The sequence below is a fragment of the Nilaparvata lugens genome, chromosome 10, assembly GCF_014356525.2.
Source record: "Nilaparvata lugens isolate BPH chromosome 10, ASM1435652v1, whole genome shotgun sequence".
Classification (NCBI taxonomy): domain Eukaryota; kingdom Metazoa; phylum Arthropoda; class Insecta; order Hemiptera; family Delphacidae; genus Nilaparvata; species Nilaparvata lugens.
Window position 1 is genome coordinate 27,240,936 of NC_052513.1, and position 27,767 is coordinate 27,268,702.

The window sequence follows — 27,767 nt, forward strand, 5'->3', positions numbered from 1 at the left end:
ATTATTCCATTTTGAGTAGTACTCTGATAATTCATTCTTTAGAACTTCTCATTAAAATTTTCTCTAGAAAAAGTTATTCAATCTAAATTTTGTCACGTTACTTTTGGTTGAGTACGTTTAGCCTCTTGCTTGGCGTCAATCGGTAGAGCATGAGAGTTATTTTAATAATTATAAAATCTGGTCGTGGTTTTACTAGGATATAATCTCACTAAAATCCTCATAGGCCCAGACATGAGCTTTCATAATAATACTGATAATTTATAAAAAAAAAATATATATATATATAAAACTTATATCCTATAGTATTGAGGAATAAAATGAATAGTACACCATAAAAAATTTGATACATATATTAACAAATATCTCCAAAATAAACCAGAGCAAAAATATATAGAGCGACAAAAAATATATAATATAACAAGAAACGAAATCAATAAAATATCACAGGTTAATACTATTTTTTGAGTTCTATAGCACGAAACGCTACCATGTGCTTTCACTTCATGATCATATGCATTTATCTGCATGTAGCTTTGACATCAACTTGCTGATGCTTATTGACTTGGATAATTCTATTTCATATGTATAAACTTATCAAATCAGAGCATGATAAATGGACAAATCAATAATCAAAATATATATTAATTTCTATAGTTTCTAATAAATTTCTTTATAATAAATATATTTAATCTCAGGGTGCAAGATTCGGCACCTGACGGAAATAGATAGATCAATTTATCTAATGAATCAGAGCTACATTATTATCGCAAATTATATTACAAAAATTAATGATCATATGAACATTTGTATTATCAGCTTAGAACTTAGTATTCTTTTGATTGGTGTATCTTTTGACTTATGAATTGACTCGTTACTATCCAATAAAATACCTCTTATACAATCTTCAAACTTGCGCAAGTATTTTTACCAATTTCTTAATTTATAAAACCTTTCGACGAGCTAGCTTTGATTTCTTATTTCATTTCGAAGCACTGAGGGCGCCCTATCACTATTTCAATATTATTCACTCACGTGCTGGATTTTCTATGAACTGCTGATGGCGATCCAAACTCCTGTTGGTCCTGGATTATTTGTGGCCGAAGTCGTCTCTTCCAAGGGATTAAAAATATTTAAATGACTTTTGCTTTACAATAGCATCACAAAGTCTTATGAGAAAATTTAGTAATTCGATTTAACTTTAAGTTATTAAAAGGTACAGTAAGATATTGCGCTCTATAATTTTTGGTGACATCTCATGGTGGTGGTTGGCAGGCAAGTGGGGAAGTTCTCTTTTCTAATTCACAATTTTCATTTCCGATTTCCAAATTTACATAAAATTTAAATAATCTGTTCCTCCGCCATTCCTGGCTCAAATAGTTCGTGCCGATCTATTAAATTATTACTTATGTTTCATCTTTGATAATTTGTCTGCCTTCGGGCCATATACAAAACATAAACTGTACAATAATAATTCATAAATCCTTAACATTTATAGAAATATATACAAATATATTTGAATCGGCTCACAATTACCGCCTATCAATTGCTACCATTTGATTGGTGCATGCAAATTATTATAGTATACATGCGCCTAGGAACCTCCTACTTCCTTAATACATTAAATTATTTTTGTCTGGGTTTTTTAATACGTTTTTTACATGCAAAGTAATTTTTTAAAGGTTATAGACTGATTCTCATATTACAACAATTAGCCACGTGGATCTTTTGGTTCCTCAAGTTGCATACTATTTCGTTACAATAAGTTCCTGCCAAGGTGTTTGGCTAGATTCTACGTTATGCGACTCAGTCGATCATTAGGTCGCCGATCAATAGATATTTTCTGCCTAACCTCAAATCTTCAATATTTTATATAATATTATATAGGTAGCAAAAATTATTTTCATTTCTATTCGGCCGTTGTAAATTTAGCCATGATGCCTGATATTATCTAATCTTTAAACATTATCATCTTTGGCGATATTAGCCTATTATAAATTTCTTCAAATAGGAATTTTTATTTATCCCTCCGAAAGTCAAAACGTTACAATTTATAATCATTTTCCTCAAATATCAAATATAATAACTCAATTGCAGCAAAATGAAATCCCCCAACAATATGTAGGAGAAATTTCATAATTTTTTAAACAACACAATTGCAACAAAATGAAATCCCCAACAATGTAGAAGAAAAATGCAGATTTCCCTTCAATATTCCATTAAATGCAGCTTACAACCATTATTACAAACGAATGCCACTTTGTTTTGGTGCGTTGTTGCATCAATAGGCACCCGGCTTCTGTTCTGTCAGTGAGAAAAATATTTTCCACGAAAATCAGGGATGATTGCAGAGCTGCACGCATATTTCCACCTGAGAACTGGCATGGAAATTGTTTCCACTATTCGGGAAAACAGAAAAATAATTGCGTTTCGTCGCGTGTTGCGTCAGAGTTTCTAGTTTGTTATGTTTCCATTCTGCATCACAAATCTGTTTGCTACATCTTATCAATGTTATTTATCGGAAAGTTATCCTCGGATTATACAGGTAGAGAACCGATTGGAACTGAAAAATCAGATTCCAGTACTGCATTATGACCAAATGAGATGAAATTAAGTGGTGATCGAGACTGTTATTACACAGAGTCATGAAGGAGGAAATTATAAGGAAATCTTTGTGTGCAAAACTTGCAAGATAAGAAAAGTACTTACAATGATAATCATCAAATTCGGAAAGGGTAGTAAATTAATAATGAGCAAGATAATTTATTGAATTTTAGTAGCTGAATATGAATGAAATATGATTTGCGAAAATGGAAGAATAGATGATAGAGTTTTATTCCAGAAATGGAATTGATTTAAAAAAAAAAAACTATATTTGTTATAATAATATTGAATATTATTTAATTGTATGAATCCCAATAATAATGATTTACCTCATGCACATTGACGCGTCTCTTGAATTGCACAGTACCGGTATATCGAAACGAAAGAGACTTTCTTTACAGGATTGTGTTTCACAGGAAAGGTGTTTGACCAAGTTGTTCGTGAAGAAAAGGGAAGTTTTTGACTTCAGAAATCTTGAGGCCTAGAGGGCAGCCCGTAGAATGGAAATTAAGTTTTAAAACGAGGCTAAGATGAGTTTTTTTTTGTAAAGTTGATGAATTATTGAAGAGAATCAAATTGGAAAACTTTCTGGTCCTTGATTTGCGGTATTTGCTTGTACAGTTCATGACTGCCATGATTCGAGATTCAGTGATGCACAATCAACATTAGATGCATTCAAGTATTTTAATAAGATGATTTTAAGAATAATATATTACTTGATTAAACTATGCTTGAATGATATTAAAATTAACTTCAGACTGAGGAAGGAGATAGTTCATGACAATACGATTTGTAAGAATTCATCCAACCATACAGTGTTATTATTACAGAACTAGTTTTTTCAATTAACAAATTCTAAAAGCATATTTCAAGTCAAGATTATTAAAAGACTATTCTCCAAGCTCATTTGCACAATTCTAAACTCGTTAAGAAAACTCTAATTGTGTAGAATTGCACGTCTGTCCTTGCAGGAAACAACTTACAAGAAAAATACGTTGTCTAGCAATTGTTCAATTTCATTATTATCCTAGAGGAAATTGGTTGTTCAATTTGAATGAGTAGTCATCCAGTTCTTTATAAGAATAGTAAAATTCTCAAAACTCGAATTAACAATAAATTATTGGTAGTTGAAGTGCAATAATAATTCAAGGTTATTATAATGTATCATTTGTAAAGTTTAGTGGAGACTCAAAAAGGATTCTCCATCCATTCATTAATGGAAGAAAGAAAGAAAGAAAGAAAGAAAGAAATATTTATTGCCAAAATCATTAAACACAACTTTACAAATGTGAAAAATATAAAAATTTTCATATACAATACATTACAAAAACTTAAAATTAAAATATTTTCCATTTAAACATCGATTATAATATTATCATTGGCGTTACCAGCAAAACTAAGTAGTTTGAGCGATGGCAACGAGTAATCAGTCGGCTATAATTAGTGGCTTGAGATTCAGTCGAAAATAGGAAAAATATAATAAAAAAAAAGAAACATATGGAATGTATGAAAAACTAGAAAAAAAATAAATAAAATTTCAATCCGAAAAGAAGAAGTACTAAGAGTGAAATACTAAGAGAGTAGAAAAACTAGAATGAATTCATAATAATTTAAAAACTCAAAAGAAAAAGAGATGATTCATGTAATTATTAATCTACAATTCACTGTACATATGTAATTATAGTAACATTTAGTAACATAATGTAATTCATTTGTAGCATATATGCAATTCCTTTTGTAAGCAAAAAGAGAAAAACAATACAATACAGTACACATGACACAAAAAATAAAACTTAAACTCAGAGAGAGAAAAATTAATCTGGGAGTATAGCCCTACTAATAATAAATTCAGAGGAACTGAGGAAGACAGTATATGTACATCAAATTAAAATATTTTAGGTATGATATCTTCTGTCTTTATCCAGCTTTCAATTTTTAATTTAAGTGCTTTTGTAGGTTTTCCTGCAATGAAATGTTCTGGCATAAAATTAATAAGCTTTTTTGTTGTATAGTTGAATTGTCTTCTGCATATAGTTAGATCTGTTCGAGGAACAAAGCATCTATTTACTGATCTAAAACTATAATTAGTTGAATGAGGTGTAAAAAGATGTATATGGTTGCTGATATATTTAACAAGATTTCTGATATACAGTTGCCTAACTGACAGAACTCCGAACTCCATAAAAAGTTGCTGGCTAGGGTACCTTCTATGCACTCCTAGTGCTGCCTTGAGTATACTCTTTTGAATAATATTTAGTTTATTGAAATGAGCATTAAAAGCACCACCCCAGACCCTAATTCCATACTGAAAAACTGATTGGGCGTATGCAAGATAGACCATTTTACTTAAAGATTTCTCTTTTAGTAAGCTCAGTTTATAGAATTTATGAATCATGAATTTCATCCTGCTAAGAGATTATATAATACCGAAAACATTGTTCAAAATTCATAGAATGTCTTTATTGGTCTTTATTGAACCCTGAGTTGAGTACAATACTTACATTACTACTATAAAAAATGATTTCTCTAATCGATTCATCTAAATTTTCTTTTTGATTCTTGACTCTACTAAATTCTCTATTCAGTTTCACATACTAACGTAAATTTTATGTAAAACTTTTACTTCTTTTATCTCTAAGGAATTGAAGAGACATTCTATTGCTCTATTGAACTTGACTTCTATGCTCTGTAATAAACAATACTATAATTCACTAGAAGTAGAAAAATACATTGTATCATTTATACGCATTTTGTTCTCAATAGGGATCTCTTTTGAAACAAACATGAAAGTTTTGTTCGAGAATTCTGCACATGTTAAATCCAAAGAACCCACATTGTTCGACAACGACTTTGTTTCTTTCAGTAATACACGGATTGTCGCAGACATTCCGGATTCTATTGCTGACTCAAAATAGTCCTGCACATGTGAATATTGGTGAAAGCTCATTTCCAAAAAAGCCTAGTCTGCTCTTAAACGCTTCAGTAAACATAGGAACACGTTCCAGACGATCTTAAAAGAGGTGTCCTGTAAACATTTTGTTCTTCCTGTGTTCGGTTCAGGACACGTATTTCCCCACCAGATGCACACATTGGAGCTTGCCAAAATTACAGACAGCCTGTTATGTAGACACTCTTCAGACACGAGATTTTACTACAGAATACTGAGATTTTTCACTTGTAGCATAAAATTCTGTCCCTAATATAATCTTATTTAGATTTGACTGGTAGTATTTGTTGAAAATATTTAAAATTACTTTGTTGATCTTGTTATATATTGTTCTGGATTGTATGTAGTTTTTCTTTCATTCATTTTCGCAGAATTTTGTGTTTTCATCATAGTTGTGTGTGTGTGTGTGTGTGTGTGGTGTGTGTGTGTGTGTGTGTGTGTGTGTGTGGTGTGTGTGTGTGTGTGTGTGTGTGTGTGGTGTGGTGTGTGTGTGTGTGTGTGTGTGTGTGTGTGTGTGTGTTGTGGTGTGTGTGTGTGTGTGTGGTGTGTGTGTGTGGTGTGTGTGTTGTGTGTGTGTGTGGTGTTGTGTGTGTGTGTGTGTGTGTTGTGTGTGTGTGTGTGTGTGTGTGTGTGTGTGTGTGTGTGGTGTGTGTGTGTGTGTGTGTGGTGGTGTGTGTGTGTGTGTGTGTGTGGTGTGTGTGTGTGTGTGTGTGTGTGGTGTGTGTGTGTGGTGTGTGTGTTGTGTGTGTGTGTGTGTGTGTGTGTGTGTGTGTGTGTGTGTGTGTGTGTGTGGTGTGTGTGTGTGTGTGTGTGTGTGGTGTGTGTGTGTGTGTGTGTGTGTGTGTGGTGTGTGTGTTGTGTGTGGTGTGTGTGGTGTGTGTGTGTGTGTGTGTGTGTGTGTGTGTGTGTGTTATCAATTTTTCATTTCATTAAGAGGCATTTTTGATAATATTTTTAGTAGTAAATCCTCAAGAATGGACCTCGACATATTGAATCATGAATTCATATTAACAGAATAATGCATATGCATTATTGGTTTTTTTAATCCTTGTCATATTACGAGTATGATGATATCGCTCAATTCGTCTGACTATCAACTTAATTGATTTCATAGTCCCAATAATATTCTTGAACACGCTATGAGGAATAGAATAGAACATTTCTCCTACTTTCTCAAATCGAACTTTCCACCCCACTTTTGAATTCCACCCTTTTAAATAAAAATTCCACCCAAGTTTAAATAAATTTTCTTCATGTATTTCTTATCGTGTATTGATTGAAGTAATTAATTCCTCACATTTTTTGTAGCATTTTTATAGCACAAATTAGTGGAGATCTGTGCTCCGATCTTTGTTATAGAGGCTGCTTCTAAGCAATTCCTCCAAGTGGAGGAATTATGAGGCTCAAAATCCTCCATTTCCCATCTCAAATTCTTAGATTGATCTTCCATCTCAATTCTCCACATTACCCACGTACAAAGTCTAGGATGTATGTGTATCTTCACCAAATAAAATCTATACATTCAAGCTTAGTTCCTTGAATTAGATCCAAGCTTCCAGTTTCCAAGCTTAGTTTCTCACCTCCCCTTTTTCTACAAATTGCTAATCTATTTCATTCTCATTGTTCATTTTGTGGGTTATGTGATGTATTATACATTATTTTGTAAACTGTTTTTTCAAGAGAATAATATTTAAATTTGAAAAAAGTCGTACTTACTTGTATTAGGAAAGTTTGACTTGATATTATTTGCGGTGTGAAAATAATGAAACTCAGAGATTATCTCTACTACACAAGTCATTGAATATTATTATTATTATCATATCACATAAAATCATAATATATTATAAATATTAATTTCAATAATGAAATGCAATGTACCTATAATGAATTCTAGGTACAAAGTATGTAAAGTTTCAAGAAACTCCCAACAGCAAACATTGTATCGAACTATCATTGACCTCCATCTCACAAATTCGATCAATCAACTGCCTTGCCTCGCTCCAATATGCGTCACTCACTCTGTGCAACCCCTAAAAGACAATAACCGCTTGCCAGATGAGTGTGTATAAACAGAGCACATGTGCTCTACACTCCACGGGCCTCTGTAAACATACAAACGAATATGGCCAGCTTTATAATGTTGTTTGAAGCGGTGATGGTTTACTTTGAATTTCGAGTCCATAACGCGTGCTAGGGAAGTCTGGCAACACTGTTTGCATAATTCGTTAGCTATGGACAGGTGTTGAGTGACTGTTATATATATCTGTAGATACCTTTTCATATAATGGTTTGGTGCTGAAAGTATACACAGTAAATATATGGAAAATATATACAAGGTAAATATATGTTGGAGAGGCGAATAAAAAGAAGCGTGAACTGTGTTGTGTGTCCAATTTAAATAATTTGGTCTAATAATAGGTGGCGTTCAGTGTGAACTATTGCTGTGTTTTAGCATACACGGCTTCTGTTATAATCGAGTTGGGATTTTCATTGATGGATTTTGAGTTTGTGGAAGCTGTGATTTGCAGATGATGTTGGTTTTTGAAATTTGGGGTTTTGTAATGAGCGTGTGTGATTGGCAGTCATTAGTGGAAAAACACCCTTCTTCACAATCATCATTCATTTGAGCCAATCAGAGACATTTCTAGCAATCACGACTCGTGATGAAAGTAATGCAGTTTTTTTTTCATTCACATCCTCAGCATACTTCCATTCAATCTCGTACTTCCATTTAACTTGGATCAATTCTAATGATTTTCAAACAAAGTGTGATTAATCTGAGGTCAGTTCAATTGCAAAAGTAATTCAATATCGAGTTGTGAAAACTATAGAAGGAATTTGAATATTTTGATAATTCGACTATATGATCGTAATAATATAATATAATGCTGTACATTATAGTATATAGGACAATTTGGATAAATACTTCTACAAGGCTAATAAAGTATTAAAGAATTTATTCTAAAATGTTTTCAACCATTTTGTTATTAAAGACTTATTTGTCTTCATTGACAACAAAATTCAAATTTTTGACAACATTTCAAGTCTCTTCAATTATGGAAATGTTCCACAACATCAATATTCACGCTACAAACTTAATTTATTTTGTAATTGATTCATAACTTTGAATATGGGTTTGAATTTGTGGTTCACTTTGAGAGTTTCATAGCATATTATGTGCTGTTCGAACTGATTTCTGAATAGTCAATAGTATCATAGCCTCCTCTAATACAGTGTATTAGAGGAGGCTATGATAGTATACAATATTTCTTAATAGAATATTAAAATAGTGCAGTACTCCTTAATAGTACAATATTGATTCAGACTGATATTAGAATATGAATTTGAAGATATTCTCGTTTTAATATTACTCATTCATTAATCAATAACAATGAATCTTGACTCCGGGTCGCACCAAGAATCAATTCCTGTAATGCCAAGTAGAAATGATTCAAGATCTCGGTTGATGCAATCCAAAGAAAAGTAACGAAAAAGCCAAACAATTCAAGAAAACTTGAAAAAATGATTATCATATTCACTATAATGATCCCTGGAATGTTGAACACGGCAGGTCTCTCTATTCTATTATTGGAGAGTATAGGCCTATAATATACTACATACTAAACACCGAGGGTGCAACGAATTCATTCAAAACATACCAAACACCATACTACATACCAATCGCCAAGTGTGCAACGAATTCATTCAAAAAGTTATTCAGTATGTGAACTACAGGATAGATAATAGAAGGAACCTTTTTGAAGGAGTCACATAACTATCACACTTGGATAAAGTGCTTCTGGAATGCATAGTTTTGTCAGATCGATTAGATTAGAGGGCCGAGAGGCCAATCCATCATACTTTGTATAGTTGTCTACTTGATCCAACCATGACTCATGGGTCACGGCATAGCATGAGGCATGAGGCATCCGTCCTTCCAAAGTTACCAACCGCACTTCATCAGTGGAATGTGTGTCATGTTGTATGTCCTTCTCTACAAGACAAGCTTCATTTACAAATGTCACAGGCCCTTTGTTGATTGTTCAACCGACAGACAAGCGTCCTCCGATTCTCGTATCCGCTGCTTCTTCTCTATCACCATGTCTTTCTAGTCTCTTCATGTAGTCTTACAGTCTTACAGTAAGTAGTCTTGCCAGTAGTCTTACAGTCTTCTAAGTTTTCAAGTCCCTTATTTTTTTAATATTCTGTTCAAGTTTTTATATAATATAGTAATGATGATTATTCATTTTTTCTGTAAGTTGACCACGAATACTGGTTAGTATGGTCAACTTAGTTCCTACTTTTTTAAAATTGTAATTGTAATGTTTCTGTGAAAATGAATCAATAAATTTAATTTCATTTTTTTCATTTCATTTCATATTTCCTTGTCCATCTCTTGCTCCTTTTGTCTTCTTTTCTCCCCATCACCTCCTTGTACCTCGACCTTTTCTATTTCACTCTTTTTCTATTTTTTATTCTTTCTCCCTCACCACATTTTTCAGGCCTCTTGAGCCTTTTTTCTCACTGTTTGGTTTCTTCTTACATTATCTTAATTCTTATTCTTCATTCTTTTGTTGCTCTCTCTTCTTTCCTTCTCGTCCCATTTGAAGGCTTCTTTTTTCTCTATTTCATCCTAATCTCACAAACATTTAAATGTCTTTTTCTTTTTGCACTTGTTTCTACTTGTTCGTGTTTTTCCTTCCCCTACCACTCCTCCTTTCCATTTCTTCTTTCTACTAGTTCTCTCCTTGCTGTTTACCTTCTTCTCTTCTCGTTCCTTCCCACTTTTTTCCTACTTTTTGGTTGTTACAACTCATCTGTTCCTTAGTTTTCCTCTAAGTTTTTTCTCAATGTGCCCGTATTCGTTCTTCTCCACAACTCAATCCTTCTTTACCTGTTCTCGTCCTTTCGTACTCATTCTGCCTCTCCCACAATTTTTTTGCATCCTCCTTACCATTTTATTCTTTCTCCCTTGTTTCTTATCCTCTTTCTTCCATTCTAATCATATCTTTCTCTTTGTTTCTCCACTTTCCCATGCTTTTTATTCTTTCAGTTTGAGTATGTCCTCTTGCTTCTCCTTGTTACTTCTACTTGTTCATTCGTCCCTCATCATCATTTTCGTCTCCAATACACGCGTACCGCCTTCATTCACTTTTCTCTTTTTCTACATTTTCCTCCTCCTCCTCCTTCTACTCCTAATTCCTCCTCTTCTTCCTCCCCCTCATCCCCCTCTTCTCCCTCCCCGTCATCCTTCTCTTCTACCATCCTTCTCTCAATCCGGAACCACCCAGCAGGATCTAACCGCCGTTGACCGACACTAGTTTGGAATGCGACAGATTGAGTGTCCTTCCGGAGGAACACACAGCACATTTGTACACACACGTATATATGTGTTTGTACATAGATAGCCATTTGTACACATATGAAATTTGGCCGACAACTCCACTTGACAGGACACTCGCTCTAAATTTAATCATCCATTGTTCTGTAGTTGATTAGGCTGCAATCTGGACCCGTCAGTTCTATTAGCATTAAAGAGGTAACTGAATCACTTCTATTCAATGTGCTCTTGTTGTTTCTGGTTTGTGGTTCAGGTACATTGATTGTGTTTGAATGCCACCGCCTAATGAGGATTTATTTGTTTTGTTGTGTCAAGTCTATGTAAAATAGTATCAACCCCGTTAATATAATACCAATGAATATGATATTATTTGAATTGGATCAGTTCAAAATAGGGTTGTATGAATGAGAGACTCCCATTGAATGTGGAATAATTTTTTGTTATATCTCCTTCGATGAATAATAATGATGAGTGGACTGAATAATGAAAAGTATTAAATCTTACATAGAATTTGGGAGAGAAATAGTACAAGGTATTCTTAGTTTTTCTCTCCCGATCTGTGATTAGGCCTATGTGTTTTACTGTTGAATTAATAAAATAATTGTGTGAGCTCTGTGAAAAAAATAGATATGATTTATGTGAATCAGATTAGTATAGGGGCTTTTTATTGAAAGAATGATTAGTGACTGATTTTCATTTATTCCTTAATTTTACTATATTTGATGAATGAAAATATGAAATAATTCATTCTTGGTGGCACAATAAAGGCATACAGTATCATTTAGATCTATCAATGCCCAGGTTTAATGTATTTTTAGGATTTTACAGTACTGTCTTCCTTTTCTTATCCGAGTCCTCCATCCTTGTCTGTCCTCCCATTCACCATCTCTTAAATTCCTCATGATGATAGCCTCATCCACTTCATTCCAGGTTCCATACTATTCAATAAAGGCTAGTGAGGATGACTAGTAGCTATTTATTTATTTATTCATATTTTTTACTGATTGGGAGAGAAAAACTAAGGATACTCCTTGTACTATTTCTTTCCCAAATTTAGATAAAACTTTAAAAGTCCAAAATGGGGTTATGATTTCTCATATAGGTTAGCTATTTGTAGAATAACCTAAGTTAATAGACTGATACTGTACTTAGATAAGTGGAAAAACTATTTTCAAGTACTGTAGCAACAGGTAAATGGGGAGGACGGCTTGCAAGTAACAAGAGGCAAGTTGAGAGAGATGTTGCACGGAGATGATGCACACCAGGCTTCTCTTGGCTGTTGTTGCTTTTTAGTATAAACAGTGTTTCTCACACCTCTACGCTACTTCCTGTGTACTAGACTGGTTGTTTAGCGGGGATGTTTGAGCAGCAAAACACACATTGGCTAGATAAGATTTCCTTCAACCTGAAGTAAATAAACTTTTGATGATAGTCAAGTCCATGTTTAGAGAGAAAAACTTGAATACTAGAGAGTGCTAAAATAATATGTTCCTTAGCTGTCCACCAAGTAATTTGTACAATGGAGTTAATAGTAAGTGATAATTATCCAAAACCTAATTGAAGTTTTTAGCAAACGTTTATTGATAATGTAAAACACGAAACTATCTATAATACGCATGTGAAGGGAAAATGAAAGTTTTTTCATAAGTTTGTCTCACTCCCATACACGCATTGGCTCAATCACTTCCATTATCGACAGACGACAATATGGAGAAGGGAAAAGATTAATGAAATATGGAACAGAAATTCTTTCTTGGTAATTTGTTATATGATTTTTAATTTGATCTCTGACTTTGTTATTTCATCATTCGCTAGGAAACATTCGAAATTTGCTCTCAGTTATAATATTTATTTTTGTGATTAGATTAAATTTTGATGTTTTTGAAATGACTGATCACAGAGTTATAAGAAGGAGGAATCGAATCCTTTCAACTAAATAACTTCGAATTAAAATTATTAGTTTAATATCGCCAATCTGATGTTGAAATGATGTACGGATCTACAATTAGTTATAGGGAATGACTTGAAATGGAGTCAAACTTTCCCAATAATTCACTTCTCGTTAATAGCCAATATTTGACAAGCTTCGAGACTACCAGCGGACTTATTTGATTTTTAATGGCATTCCTCAACATCAATAAAAACTTCCACCGTTAAAATAGCATAACTAGTCGACCAGACATTTTATGGGACACTTACGACAACCCAGTGAAGACCCATAAGTATTTTTGGCTGGTTATAAGGTATGATAGGAGGGGAAATAACGATACTTTGTAACCCAACCTCATCTCTCCTCGTCACCTTCAACCCTAACAAAACTTCCGCCGTCATATGGCCAATGATGGGGGACTTTCAACCTCTTCTCTCTCACTCTCTCTTCCTCATTGCTTCTCTCAGACGCTCTCTCCCCGTTCCTCTCAACGTGTGATTTCCAGGAGAATGAAAGACGTCAAGTTTGTCACGTTTTTGGCCGCTCAAGGACTCAAGCAAGCCAGACTTGTGTCAAGTCAGGACATTTCGCTAGTAGGGTTTCTTCAAGACGGAATATGCTAACGATAACAATAATGGTGTTGTTCGTAGTATTCGTGATACATAGAACTTTTAGGAGCGGAATAGGTGTAGAAAAATGACAAGTTCAATATTTCTACTCCTTATTTAGGAATATAGTGCAATACAATGTCTTTATGAAAATCAATTACTGTAATATTATAATAACATGGAATCTCATGTTATGAAACATTAAAAATGCTGATTCAAAGATTTCACAAGCCACACCACTCACTAAAAATAGTGAATTTCTAGTTCTAGTGTAGGCTATGTGTATGGGCATTTAATTATTATAAACTGTTTAATTTGTTTTAAAAGTTCTATGTATCAAATGTAAGGGTAGTATCAATTTTAAAAGTCGTCACATTCGTAAGAAAAACGATCTTATTTTCATCCCTATTAGTATTAGTGTTGACTGTCAGTAGACCGGGTTGTAAGGCCGATCTGCAAAGTAGTGGACTGTGTGAAAGTGTATAGATGAGATCTATATCTGATCTAGGCACTGACAGCTTTTCATTATTTGCTATGAGCGGATTTACAAACCTTGAATGTGTAGATCCGAAAAAATACCTCTGGTTTACTGTGCGTCTGAGCACAAGTAAAATGCACAAAAGTAGTGCAATAATGATGACTAAGAAATAATTCGGCCGGAGTTACCAAGAAATAATGTTGACTAATAATTAAAAGAATAATAGATAATAAGTTTCTTATTATCCGTATGTAATGCTGATATTTGAATGTAACTATTGGAATGCTTAAAATTAATGTAGTTGTAATGAAAATAAAAAGAATTAGGAATGCACTCAAGTAGTTTATTGTACCTAGACTTTTTGCTAGTACGTTTAAGAATACTGATACAATGTTTCAAAACGATGTTACCTCTGTGAGCGCAAAAGAATATATTGATACTGAAACTAATAATAGAACAATAATGACAATGAGTAATGATTGAATTGAACGTACAAAATTTAGCAATGTTTAAAAATGAATAAAATTTAGAATACTTGAAAAAAGATCGTAAATATGAGAATCTTAACCTGACTAATAAAAACAGTCGAGAGACAAAAATCCTAGATAAAAGTCCTGCAAAATTCTTAGTAATCTTAAAGGTAAGAAAAAACAGAAATTATATGAATATGAACAATTACCTAATTTCACAACAAATGAAAACTAGGAATTCAGTTTAGGTAGAATCCAATCGTACCTGAAGCTTTCAAGCTGTTGACTATGTAACACTGAAAGAGGACAAATATAGCAACTTGGCTATAATGTAAGCAGAAGGAGCAGAAAGTCTGTCCAGAACTGAAGGTTCGATTAATAATTAAAAATAGAAAAGGTTGAAAAATACCAAATACAATATTGAAAGGAGACAAAGCTCAGCATATTGTATTACATAAGCGGGCTGGGAAAATGACAGCTTAACGCATGTCAAGTTACATGGGGAATATTACTATATGTAGAACACATAAGTAATAATAATAATAGAAGATAAAAAATTGAATGATTGATCGTATTTAAATAGTTATTATTTAGGAATAAAAGTTAATCAGGAACAAAATTGATGGGATGAAGACTACCAGTAAACACAGTGCCTCTGAGAGGGTAAGTACAAAAATGTGAATAATAGAATAAGACTTCCCTGAATAATTAATGATGTGTTGCCAAAGTGATAGGCCTACGGTGACTCAAAATCCGAGGATGGAACTTGACTCCTGTCAAGTACATTGTAGTTGCAGACAGCTGCTGGGCTAATAGAAGTTGAACGATGAAGATATCTTGATTATATCCTGATAAACGATGACCGATGCGGAAGAGAACTTGATTTGAGTACGTTGAGATATTGAAAGTTGAGACTGTTCCAATATTAAAATTGATAATGAATATAACGACGAATGGGCACTTCACAAATTGAATGAGTTTCACTGGTTGAATGTTAATTGGAAAAAAGGTTCCACCATGAGTTAAGTAGAATAATTTAATGTTTGAGGTTATGTCCTAAAGTTGATGTAATTGCAGTGAATAAATATTTGAAAAAAGAGATAAAATGTTCTTGACAAATGAAATCACTGGCATCAGTAAGAATTGAGATTGACAAAGTTCGACTAAATAACTGATGAGTAGCTAAGACTGAGTAGCTAAAAATGAGTAGCGGTTGACAATGAAAGGCAAACTGCACTTGCGCAAATTTCCTGAGTTGAAATATTGAATAAGGTAAGCTGCACTTGCACAAGACTTCCCAAGTTGAAAAATGTATCTCCTATGAGCATACAAGATGAATGAATGTAACCGCTAAAAAGTGTGTACTGATGCTCAGTAAAATTGAAGTGATAAATAATAAATCAAAAGTTCATATTGAGGATTGTTGAAAGTTCATGTGGAATTCATGTTGAAATTACTTACAGTTCATAATAATAATGTGATGAATAATTGAAAAACGTTGTACGCAGAAAGCATGGCGTGAATTGCAAAAGGGACGCTTAGTAGAAAAGTCCCGAAAGGTAAGTTAAATTCATAGAAAATATGGTTGAAAAACGTTCACTGATGAAAAATGCGTTGAATGGTTCTCGAATAAGCACACAAACTAGGACATAATGAATGATGAAAATGGATAAAGTTTTCCAAAGATGGACGCGTTAAATTGAGATGTTACATCGTATGACTGTACAAAAGAAGTGACCCTTCTTGCTTGCTGGTTGACGAAACAGGAACTGCCCAAATAGCGGAAACATGACGTCCACGGCAGTCATGAGCACAAACTCTACGAATGAAGTGAACATATAAAATCGATATTAAGCGAACTGAAGGTGTTGAGGTTGAAGTGACTGTTGAAGTATACCAAAGGAGGTTCAAAAACAATGAAAATACAATTCAAAATACTTATAGACGAATATTAAACTAGAAAACATTGAAAGAAGCAGACGACAACTAGCGCTACTATCGATCAAGCGATCAATGAAACTGTGACGTCAGAGATCGCATGACACATGAGAAAGTTGTCGGCGGACTGTAGCAGCGGTAGATTCAAATGCTACAAAAACAAGATGGACGACCATAAGACTGGCTAAAACATGAGACGAAATCTAACATAAAGCTCCCCCCTCGATGCAGGAACAAGTCTTGTCAACCAAGACGTAGCGAGTGCAAAAAAATGATGAGTACGAAAAAATACATATATGTTAGATGAGTCGAATAGAAATACACGAGCAATACGAATAATAGGTGGATAACATGATGAATAAATGCTAATACAAAAAGGACAAGTAGTGAAAGACTACCAAAATTAATCATCTTCAAGTGCTGGAAGCGGAGCGAGACTAGAGATTGCTCTCTTGAACCTACCATGTGCAGTCTGCACTGTAACAACACGAACTTTTCCATCGGCACCTGGATGGGTTTCAATGATGCGAGCTAACTTCCATGTGGAAGGAGCAGAATTGAGATCTTTCAGAAGAACCATGGTGTCAACTGTGAGATTGTCCGATTCAGTAAGCCATTTGTGCTTGCGTTGAAGTGTGACTAAGTACTCCTTAGACCATCTGTCCCAAAGTTCTTGAGTGATTTTTTGAAGAAGTTTCCAACGACACCTGTTATCGACATGGGTGGTGGGCGGGCAATGGAAAGGCAACGCAGTCAATGGGCGACCAACTAAGAAGTGACCTGGCGAGAGATACTGAAGATCTTGAGGGTCCTCTGTAAGAGGTACGAGTGGACGAGAGTTAAGGATAGCTTCAATTTGAGCTGCGAATGTAGTCATATCTTCAAAATTAAGAATATGATTGAATGTGACGACTTTGAAAATTTTCTTGAAATTCTTGACAGCATTCTCCCATAGACCTCCAAAAGATGGGGCGCGAGGTGGAATGAAGTGCCACTTGATATTGAGAACCGACGTGTAGTTATGAATATCTTGTTGAGTTTTAGATGACTCAAAAAACTGATGTAGATCTTGTAGTTCATTGTTTGCACCTACAAACGTGGTTGCATTGTCCGAAAATATGGAGTGTGGAATACCACGACGTGATGAGAAGCGAATGAGTGCCGCAATAAAGGCTTTCGTTGTCAACTCTGAGACGACTTCTACGTGTACTGCTTTCGTGACCATGCAGACGAAGATAGCTAAATAAGCTTTTGAATATGTGCGTGATTTCTTGGAACCAACAAGTAATGAAAACGGTCCAGCATAATCTATGCCAGAGTTATAGAATGGAAAATCAGACTGTATTCTGACAGGAGGAAGTTGTCCCATGATTTGTTCCGAACGAAATTTGGCGAAGCGAAAACATAAATGGCAGGATTTCAAAACTGATTTGACTGTACGACGAGTAGATAGTATCCAATAACGCTGACGTAATGAAGTCATGGTGCTCTGAACTCCATCATGAGAAAGACGTCGATGATATGACATGATGAGCGCACGAGTGAAACGATGCTTAGAAGGCAAGATGATTTGATGTTTGTAGTCGTACGGCAAGTCCGATTGACTCAATCTGCCGCCAACTCTCAATAATGAGTCATTGTCAATGAATGGCGATAGCGCTTTCAAGGAACTAGATGGAAGCAATTCTCTGCCTTGATGGAGAAGACGAATCTCTTCTGAGAATGCTTCTGCTTGAACCGTGCGGATGATCGCAATTTCTGCTTCTTGAATTTCTTCTACTGTGAGTAGACCACATCTGCGCTGATCAGGATGATGACGTCGAGTGATGTTATGGATGAAACGACGAACGTATGCTGTTGAACGGGTGATGCGATGATAATCAGACAATTTATGAATGATATTGTTCAACACTGAAGTTGTGACTCTAGTGGCATGTGATGATATAGGACGGATGATTGCAACATTACAGGAGATGTCATTCCATGTAGCTTCTTGCTTGGACAACCAAGACGGGCCGTTCCACCAAAGTGAACTGTTGATGAGTGTTGTTGGAGTGCAGCCTCTCGAAATTAGGTCAGCAGGATTATGTTTCGTAGTGACATGTTTCCATGTAAAATCTGCTGTAAGATTCTGAATCGTAGAGACGCGAACCGAAACAAAGATATCTGCTCTGTTTGGCAAAGCCTTGAGCCAATCGCACACAACCTTGGAATCAGTCCACAAGATTACCCTGGAAAATTTGAGCTTGGAAGCACGAATTGTTTTCACAACTAATTTCGATGACAAATATGCTGCTTGGAGTTCCAAACGAGGAATTGTGAGCAATGGTTTTATGGACGCTACCTTGGACTTTGACGTAAGCAATCTAACTTGAACCCCGTCCGATGATGAGCTGCGAACATAAAGACAAGCACCAAATGCTGTTGCGCTGGCATCAGAAAATGCATGCAGTTCCAAATCGACCTCTGAAGAGGGTGGCAAAACACAACGTGGAATAGAAACATTCGCAATGTTTGGTAAATCATGAAGTATGGATAACCATTCTGTGAGAAGCTCAGATGGTAGCTTTTGGTCCCAATCAAGTTTATGGAGCCAAAGCTTTTGAAATAACAATTTGGGACGAATGACAATGGGTGAGATGAGTCCAAGCGGATCAAATATGCTAGAAATGCATGACAATAATTGACGTTTAGTGAAAGATGTTTGATGAACAACTTTTGAAATGTTGGATGAAATAGTGAGTTGATCAGCCGTAGAATTCCAAATGAGACCAAGTGCCTTAACAACACTGTCGTTTGAATCAGATAATGGTCGTGATGTAGCTGTCTCGATGAGATGAGCTGGGATCGTTGAAAGTAATTCTGACGAATTAGACAACCACTTCCTGAGTTCAAAATTTCCTTTATTAAGTGTAGTAAGCAATTGATGAGCCAACTCTATGGCTGATGAGAGTGAAGATGAACCACTGATAAGATCATCCACGTAAAAATCTTCCTTAATGGCTTGATGAACTGCTGATTGCAGTGAACATTCAACATCTGCTAAGTGATTGAGTGTGCGTGTAGCAAGGTATGGAGCTGAGGATGTGCCGTAAGTGACAGTATTCAAGTGATACTCTTGAATAGGTTGATTCTGATCAGATCTCCAAAAGATGCGTTGAAAATTTCTGTCATTTGGATGAACAAGAATCTGGCGGTACATTTTCGCTATATCAGCAATGAATGCGATACGATGCATACGAAATCTGAGCACTGTGTCAAACAACTCAGGCTGCACTGTTGGACCAATGTGAAGAACATCATTGAGTGATAATCCTGAAGTGGACTTCGCTGAAGCATCAAACACAACTCGAAGTTTGGTAGTCGTGGAATCTGGCTTGAAAACTGGATGATGAGGAATGTGATAATATGGATCATATGGAGATGAAGGTGGTGCAAGAGACATGTGACCTAAATCAATATATTCATCCATGAATTGTATATATTGTTTCTTGAGTTCAGGATGAGTATCAAGACGTTTCTCCAGCGAGTGAAAGCGAGTCAATGCTTGTCTGAAGGATTGACCTAACGAATGAAATGAATCCTTTTTCGGCAAGGCTACAGAAAATCTGCCATCATCTTGACGTTGAACATTCTCAATGTAGTGCTGCTCAATTTGTGCGTGTTCTGCTGGCGTGCTGGATTCAGTATCAATTTCTTCAATTCGCCAAAATTTTTCCAATTGCTTAGAGATGTCTGCGTTGGACACATGTTCAATGCTAGAAACGAAATTGGAAATGTGTTGATGGGTGACAGATGGTTTATAAGCAGGAATGGAGCCCCAGACTATCCAACCTAACTTGGTATTCTGAAGAATACAGCTTTCGGACAGGCGAATTTGACCAGGTAAATGAAGCATGGCGTAGACATCAACGTTTAAGAGTATATCCACTCCTGAAATTCTGAAGAAGGTAGGATCGGCTAAAACAACATTGGGGGAATATTGAAATCTGAAAAATTAAGTCCAGATGGTGGAACACTAGGAACAATTTTCTCTGTGACAATGCAATCAATGTGAGTTGACCAAGTTCGGTCAGGTGAGTGAATACTCAAAGATGACAAATTCAATAAGGTAGCATTACTGCCAGACACAGTGTGAACTGTGCTGCCAGTACAAATAGTGGGTAATTGAAGTTGAGTAGCTAATTGACGTGAAATAAAACAGCTGTCAGAGCCACTGTCGAGGAGTGCGCGGCAAATTACAGCTTGACCACTCTTGTCAAAGACGATCAGCTGGGCTGTAGGCATGATGCAAGTGCGTCTGCTATCAATGGATTTGATTTGTGGTGCGCTGTGGGCATAGCTGACTGTCTGATTGTGAGATTCAACCACATTTGTGGCAGGCTGCAAACTGGATTGAGATGAATCAAATTGACGACTTCCCTCAGAATTTGATGACTGAGGTCTAGAGGGAATTGAATTGACAACAACACTAGAAGTCGGCAACTGCTGGACAAGGCTAGTTGATATTTGCGGCGCAGGTGAAACCATGTGTGTCATTGGCACTGCTGAATTGGAGTTCATTGATGTTGGATGCACTGATGACATTTGCGATGGCTGGTTGTATTGATTATCATACCTTAATTGTTGTTGTGACTGATGAGGTATGTTATACTCACAGTACGGCATGCTCTGCGACAGATTTTTCACTGGATTGCGCGCATGGTTCGATGTTGTGACATAGTTGGACCTCTTAGGGACAGGACTTGACCCATGAAGTAGCGTGTGATGTCGTAAATTGCACGTCTTGCAGGAACCTTGACATTGGTGAGCTCGATCCCATGGCCGAATACAGTTGACACACAAGGATTTTTTCAATACAGCAGAGGTTCGCTCTGAAGTTGGAATTTTGAGAAGTTGATTACAATTGAAAATGTTGTGAGAGCCATTGCGACAAAAATAACACTCAGAAGTTGATGCTCTGTTGAAAACATTTGGTGAATTTGAAGTGTTGAAATTCATGATATTGGCTTTGGGCTGTGATGGTTGTCGACTGGTGCTAGGCTGGTTATTAGCCGGCGTATTGCGTTGCACTGATGTGTTGTTGAATGAGCTCGACATTGCTTGTGCGATTTTATGTTGCGACTCTAAAAAGTCCCAAAGGCAATCAATGGTAAGTTGAGATTTGGTAGAACAAAATCTCTCCCAATCTCTAATCGTAGCATTGTCAAATCGTGACACAGTGAGAAAAATAAAAATGAGATCTTTCACACTGATATTGAGCGCAAGGGCTTCAAGAGCAGAGATATTTGTCTTTTGATTGTCAATAAATAATCTCCACGATTGGGATGATCTACAGTCAAGTTTAGGAGGGTTGAGTATGGCTGAAATATGAGTTTCGGCAATCAATAATGAATTATCGTAACGTTGAGTCAAGAGTTCCCAAGCTAACTCAAAATCTCCAGAAGGAGAATTAGAAATTCTATTAAGTGCTTCTCCAGAAAGGACTTGACGCAGGTAATGAAATTTCAATGTATTATCAAGGTTACGGTTATTGATAACAAGACTTGTAAAGGTCGATTTGAAATTGAGCCAAGCGCTGAGACTACCGTCAAATTTTGGCAATGGAATGTCCGGTAGACGAGCGCTCACCATGTGAGGAGAATCAACGTGATTTGAGTGAGATGGGGAGCTGACTTCACTTACTCTTTTAGTTTTCAATTCATATTCATATATGGCATTGGAGAGTACAGAATTAACAGTACCAAAATTCTGGCGAATTTGGTGACACAATTCAATGTCAACAGGCAAACCTTTGTTGGAAAAATTTTCAGTAGTACTATGAAAATTTTTCTTAAGCATTAACATCTCTTGTTTGAGATCTTCAGCAAAAAAATAGTCATTACGATTTTGAATTTCTTTGATAACACCATCTTGAATTAATCGAATCAATTGCTGATTGATAGTGTCAAGATTGTTAGGAATGGTGGGAGACGGACATTGTCTGACCTCACCTTGAGAAACTTCACCTTCAAGGTGACGAGCGAGTCGTTTGGATTCTCCATACTGAATTGTACAAAATATATAGACTTGAAAAAATTAATTAATATTTGAGTAATATAAGAATAGATATATGAATATAATGTTGAATGGACGTAATAAAACGATGTAACACAATAACTAGCGCAATAAGTACACAATGGTTGATTATAGAAATTGTCAATGAAACTAATCGGTTGATTGTTTGAAATAAATGAATGTCGTCAATGGTTTGTTGACTAATTGCGTAAAAATTAATGATAATTGCACAATGAAAATTGCTTGTCAAGATAGCACCAATGCGTGGTAAGTATTAATATTTGCATGAATTCAATGCATTTAAAAATATTAAGTAAATTGATGAATAGATAAGTCTCTTGAAATAGCAAGAATTGATTAGTAATCCTAAAAAATTTATGACGCTCACAGAGAAAAGATATTACAAAAGGTATGTCGGTAAAATGAATTTACAGAGTTGATAAATGGTTCGGTCTTACAAATTGAATAGCCAGCGACTGATTCGGTCCCCAGATGAGTTGCCTTTAGACTTGGCAAGATGCGAGGTGCAGCAGTGTTCTGAATGCTTCTGTGCTTGGAATCGGCTCTCGCTCAGGTCTGGGTCCACGAACAGTTTACAGGTTGGCTGGTTCACTGCGCCGATACAACGTAGTGTACCTTTCTGGCCACAGTGCTGGTTCACCCTTCGATAACTGAAATATATACGAGTATTATCAGAATGATGTAAGACTAATGTATGCTAGAATGCAGTTGATAAACATGGACGATGACTGCTCTACCTGTATTGGGTATATTCAACTAACTACAGAGGACTTAAAAAGAATTAAGGTACCCAAAGAGAAACTTGAAAATTAGCAATCCAATAAAATAGTTACGAATCACCACAGGATGCCAGACGATCCGTGCCCGTACGAGGACCAAGAAATAATGTTGACTGTCAGTAGACCGGGTTGTAAGGCCGATCTGCAAAGTAGTGGACTGTGTGAAAGTGTATAGATGAGATCTATATCTGATCTAGGCACTGACAGCTTTTCATTATTTGCTATGAGCGGATTTACAAACCTTGAATGTGTAGATCCGAAAAAATACCTCTGGTTTACTGTGCGTCTGAGCACAAGTAAAATGCACAAAAGTAGTGCAATAATGATGACTAATAATTAAAGAATAATAGATAATAAGTTTCTTATTATCCGTATGTAATGCTGATATTTGAATGTAACTATTGGAATGCTTAAAATTAATGTAGTTGTAATTAAAATAAAAAGAATTAGGAATGCACTCAAGTAGTTTATTGTACCTAGACTTTTTGCTAGTACGTTTAAGAATACTGATACAATGTTTCAAAACGATGTTACCTCTGTGAGCGCAAAAGAATATATTGATACTGAAACTAATAATAGAACAATAATGACAATGAGTAATGATTGAATTGAACGTACAAAATTTAGCAATGTTTAAAAATGAATAAAATTTAGAATACTTGAAAAAAGATCGTAAATATGAGAATCTTAACCTGACTAATAAAAACAGTCGAGAGACAAAAATCCTAGATAAAAGTCCTGCAAAATTCTTAGTAATCTTAAAGGTAAGAAAAAACAGAAATTATATGAATATGAACAATTACCTAATTTCACAACAAATGAAAACTAGGAATTCAGTTTAGGTAGAATCCAATCGTACCTGAAGCTTTCAAGCTGTTGACTATGTAACACTGAAAGAGGACAAATATAGCAACTTGGCTATAATGTAAGCAGAAGGAGCAGAAAGTCTGTCCAGAACTGAAGGTTCGATTAATAATTAAAAATAGAAAAGGTTGAAAAATACCAAATACAATATTGAAAGGAGACAAAGCTCAGCATATTGTATTACATAAGCGGGCTGGGAAATGACAGCTTAACGCATGTCAAGTTACATGGGGAATATTACTATATGTAGAACACATAAGTAATAATAATAATAGAAGATAAAAAATTGAATGATTGATCGTATTTAAATAGTTATTATTTAGGAATAAAAAGTTAATCAGGAACAAAATTGAATGGGATGAAGACTACCAGTAAACACAGTGCCTCTGAGAGGGTAAGTACAAAAATGTGAATAATAGAATAAGACTTCCCTGAATAATTAATGATGTGTTGCCAAAGTGATAGGCCTACGGTGACTCAAAATCCGAGGATGGAACTTGACTCCTGTCAAGTACATTGTAGTTGCAGACAGCTGCTGGGCTAATAGAAGTTGAACGATGAAGATATCTTGATTATATCCTGATAAACGATGACCGATGCGGAAGAGAACTTGATTGAGTACGTTGAGATATTGAAAGTTGAGACTGTTCCAATATTAAAATTGATAATGAATATAACGACGAATGGGCACTTCACAAATTGAATGAGTTTCACTGGTTGAATGTTAATTGGAAAAAAGGTTCCACCATGAGTTAAGTAGAATAATTTAATGTTTGAGGTTATGTCCTAAAGTTGATGTAATTGCAGTGAATAAATATTTGAAAAAAGAGATAAAATGTTCTTGACAAATGAAATCACTGGCATCAGTAAGAATTGAGATTGACAAAGTTCGACTAAATAACTGATGAGTAGCTAAGACTGAGTAGCTAAAAATGAGTAGCGGTTGACAATGAAAGGCAAACTGCACTTGCGCAAATTTCCTGAGTTGAAATATTGAATAAGGTAAGCTGCACTTGCACAAGACTTCCCAAGTTGAAAAATGTATCTCCTATGAGCATACAAGATGAATGAATGTAACCGCTAAAAAGTGTGTACTGATGCTCAGTAAAATTGAAGTGATAAATAATAAATCAAAAGTTCATATTGAGGATTGTTGAAAGTTCATGTGGAATTCATGTTGAAATTACTTACAGTTCATAATAATAATGTGATGAATAATTGAAAAACGTTGTACGCAGAAAGCATGGCGTGAATTGCAAAAAAGGACGCTTAGTAGAAAAGTCCCGAAAGGTAAGTTAAATTCATAGAAAATATGGTTGAAAAACGTTCACTGATGAAAAATGCGTTGAATGGTTCTTGAATAAGCACACAAACTAGGACATAATGAATGATGAAAATGGATAAAGTTTTCCAAAGATGGACGCGTTAATTGAGATGTTACATCGTATGACTGTACAAAAGAAGTGACCCTTCTTGCTTGCTGGTTGACGAAACAGGAACTGCCCAAATAGCGGAAACATGACGTCCACGGCAGTCATGAGCACAAACTCTACGAATGAAGTGAACATATAAAATCGATATTAAGCGAACTGAAGGTGTTGAGGTTGAAGTGACTGTTGAAGTATACCAAAGGAGGTTCAAAAACAATGAAAATACAATTCAAAATACTTATAGACGAATATTAAACTAGAAAACATTGAAAGAAGCAGACGACAACTAGCGCTACTATCGATCAAGCGATCAATGAAACTGTGACGTCAGAGATCGCATGACACATGAGAAAGTTGTCGGCGGACTGTAGCAGCGGTAGATTCAAATGCTACAAAAACAAGATGGACGACCAAAAGACTGGCTAAAACATGAGACGAAATCTAACAATTAGTTTTTAGTATTACTCAAGAGTCATCTCTCCCAATTACAAGGTAATACAAAAGAATGGGTTATTACTGAGAATATTATTGAAAATGGAACTCCATTGAGACAAAACATGAACTAAACTATGTAATAAATCTCAATTGATGAGAATGTTAGATTTTTATGAGAATTAAGATTTTAATGGTAAGTTTAGATTGCAGTCTTTGGAAATCACTCGAAAACCGATTTTATCGAAAAATGAATTGCGGAAATTTGATACCTCAGCCAGAATGAGGAACTACTGGGCTGAAGGAATACTGTTCTAAAAGCTTTATTGAGATTACACAAGAAGTGTGGCAATTCCAAAAGAAACAAAAACTGTAATTTGTAGATTACACTAGAAGCCAGGCAATTTCAAAAAATACAAAACTTTCATACATGAACTAATTTAATAACAAATCTTGACGATCTTCAGAAACTTCATCATTATTCTGAATTAATTGGGGAAAATGTAACAGTATTCTAGATTCAGAATTATTTGCCAATTTAATGGAGAATCTACAATGACTTCATAAAAACACATTTCTCAGCTTTTGAATATTTACTATTATTTAGAAATACTTCTGAAATGACACAGTGTTCTAAAATCAAAATGAATTGCTAATTTGAAGAAGAATCTGGAATGACTCTTCAAAAATTTGCCATTTCCTGTTGACATGGCGCATCCAATTTTTATAGTGTTTCCAACCGTCCTGTCTCCTTATCCGAAAAACAGATCAACAATGAAAAATGAGTTGGCTCTTTTTTCATAAGCTAGCATTTAAAAATGTCCTGAATTTCTTCAGCTACTTGTTGCACTGTTACTTCTCCACCCTTTTACTGTTCTCTCTCCACTTTTAATTCTGTTTTTTGGTAGTATTGTACCAGCTACAAGGAAAATGATTGCTGGAAAGCAATGACTTGCATAAAGCTGGTTTAGTAAAATTCACTCTAAACTGTCAGCATTTATAATGAATAACACCAATGCTTCCCATTAAACTAACTCTGACAGTTGAAGTGGATCTCACTAGAGTGCAATTACTTTTACAGGCCAGAATGAAATTCAGCTGTTTGTTCCATTGTTGATTAAATATTATCTCGATTAAGTTGAGATGCACGTGAACTGGAATCTCCATTGTTTTCCTCTTTATTTCACATCTTTTGTTGTGTCTCTCAAGAGGAAAGTTGTTCGGCGGCTGTCATTCATTATGTCTCTTCTCACTCACAAACTCTCTCTGAAAACATTTCACTAAACATAAGTTGTAAGTTTAAAGTGTGTAAGTTCTTAATTGAGAATATCTAGGTAAATAATTAAGGAGCTTTCTAGGCAGAATTTCACTTGATGAAACATTTCATGATAGTTCAAAATTTTATCTAGGTACGGTATTTAAAGTTATTATGATGATTCAGTATTCATTCAGTCATTGTCTATTATCGTCGATAGACCCACGATTTCTATTCTCATCGAGGTTTGAGTTTATGGTGATATTGTAGTGAAACTTCAACTCAAAATACACCCAATTTGAGATTATTCTCATATTTTATTTTCCAAGTTGACCACCAATACTGAATAATATTGTAACTCCATTCCTTATAATTAGAATAAAAAATATTGTATGCTTCAGAGGAATAAAGTTAATGATTTCATATTTAGAAAGTGAGAAAAAAAATGAGCTTTCGGGGGCTCATATTTAAATGTTGGATCAACTAAATCATCGGCCACTATAGACCTATTATAAGGCATCAAGTTTTTCTCATAAATGTTTGCTACAGTTTCAATATCTCCAACTTGCCAAACTCTCACTGTGATAATTTGCTATTCGCTGTTGGTTCACTTGCA

At 35.2% G+C, this 27,767-nt stretch overlaps 1 protein-coding gene across 6 annotated transcripts in view; it reads left to right on the forward strand.

Moving 5' to 3' along the window:
- The window catches only part of LOC111050276 (protein sidekick), a 186,198-nt gene that overhangs the window by 107,543 nt on the left and 50,888 nt on the right, over positions 1–27,767 (forward strand). The gene's annotated exons all lie outside the window — the stretch shown is intronic.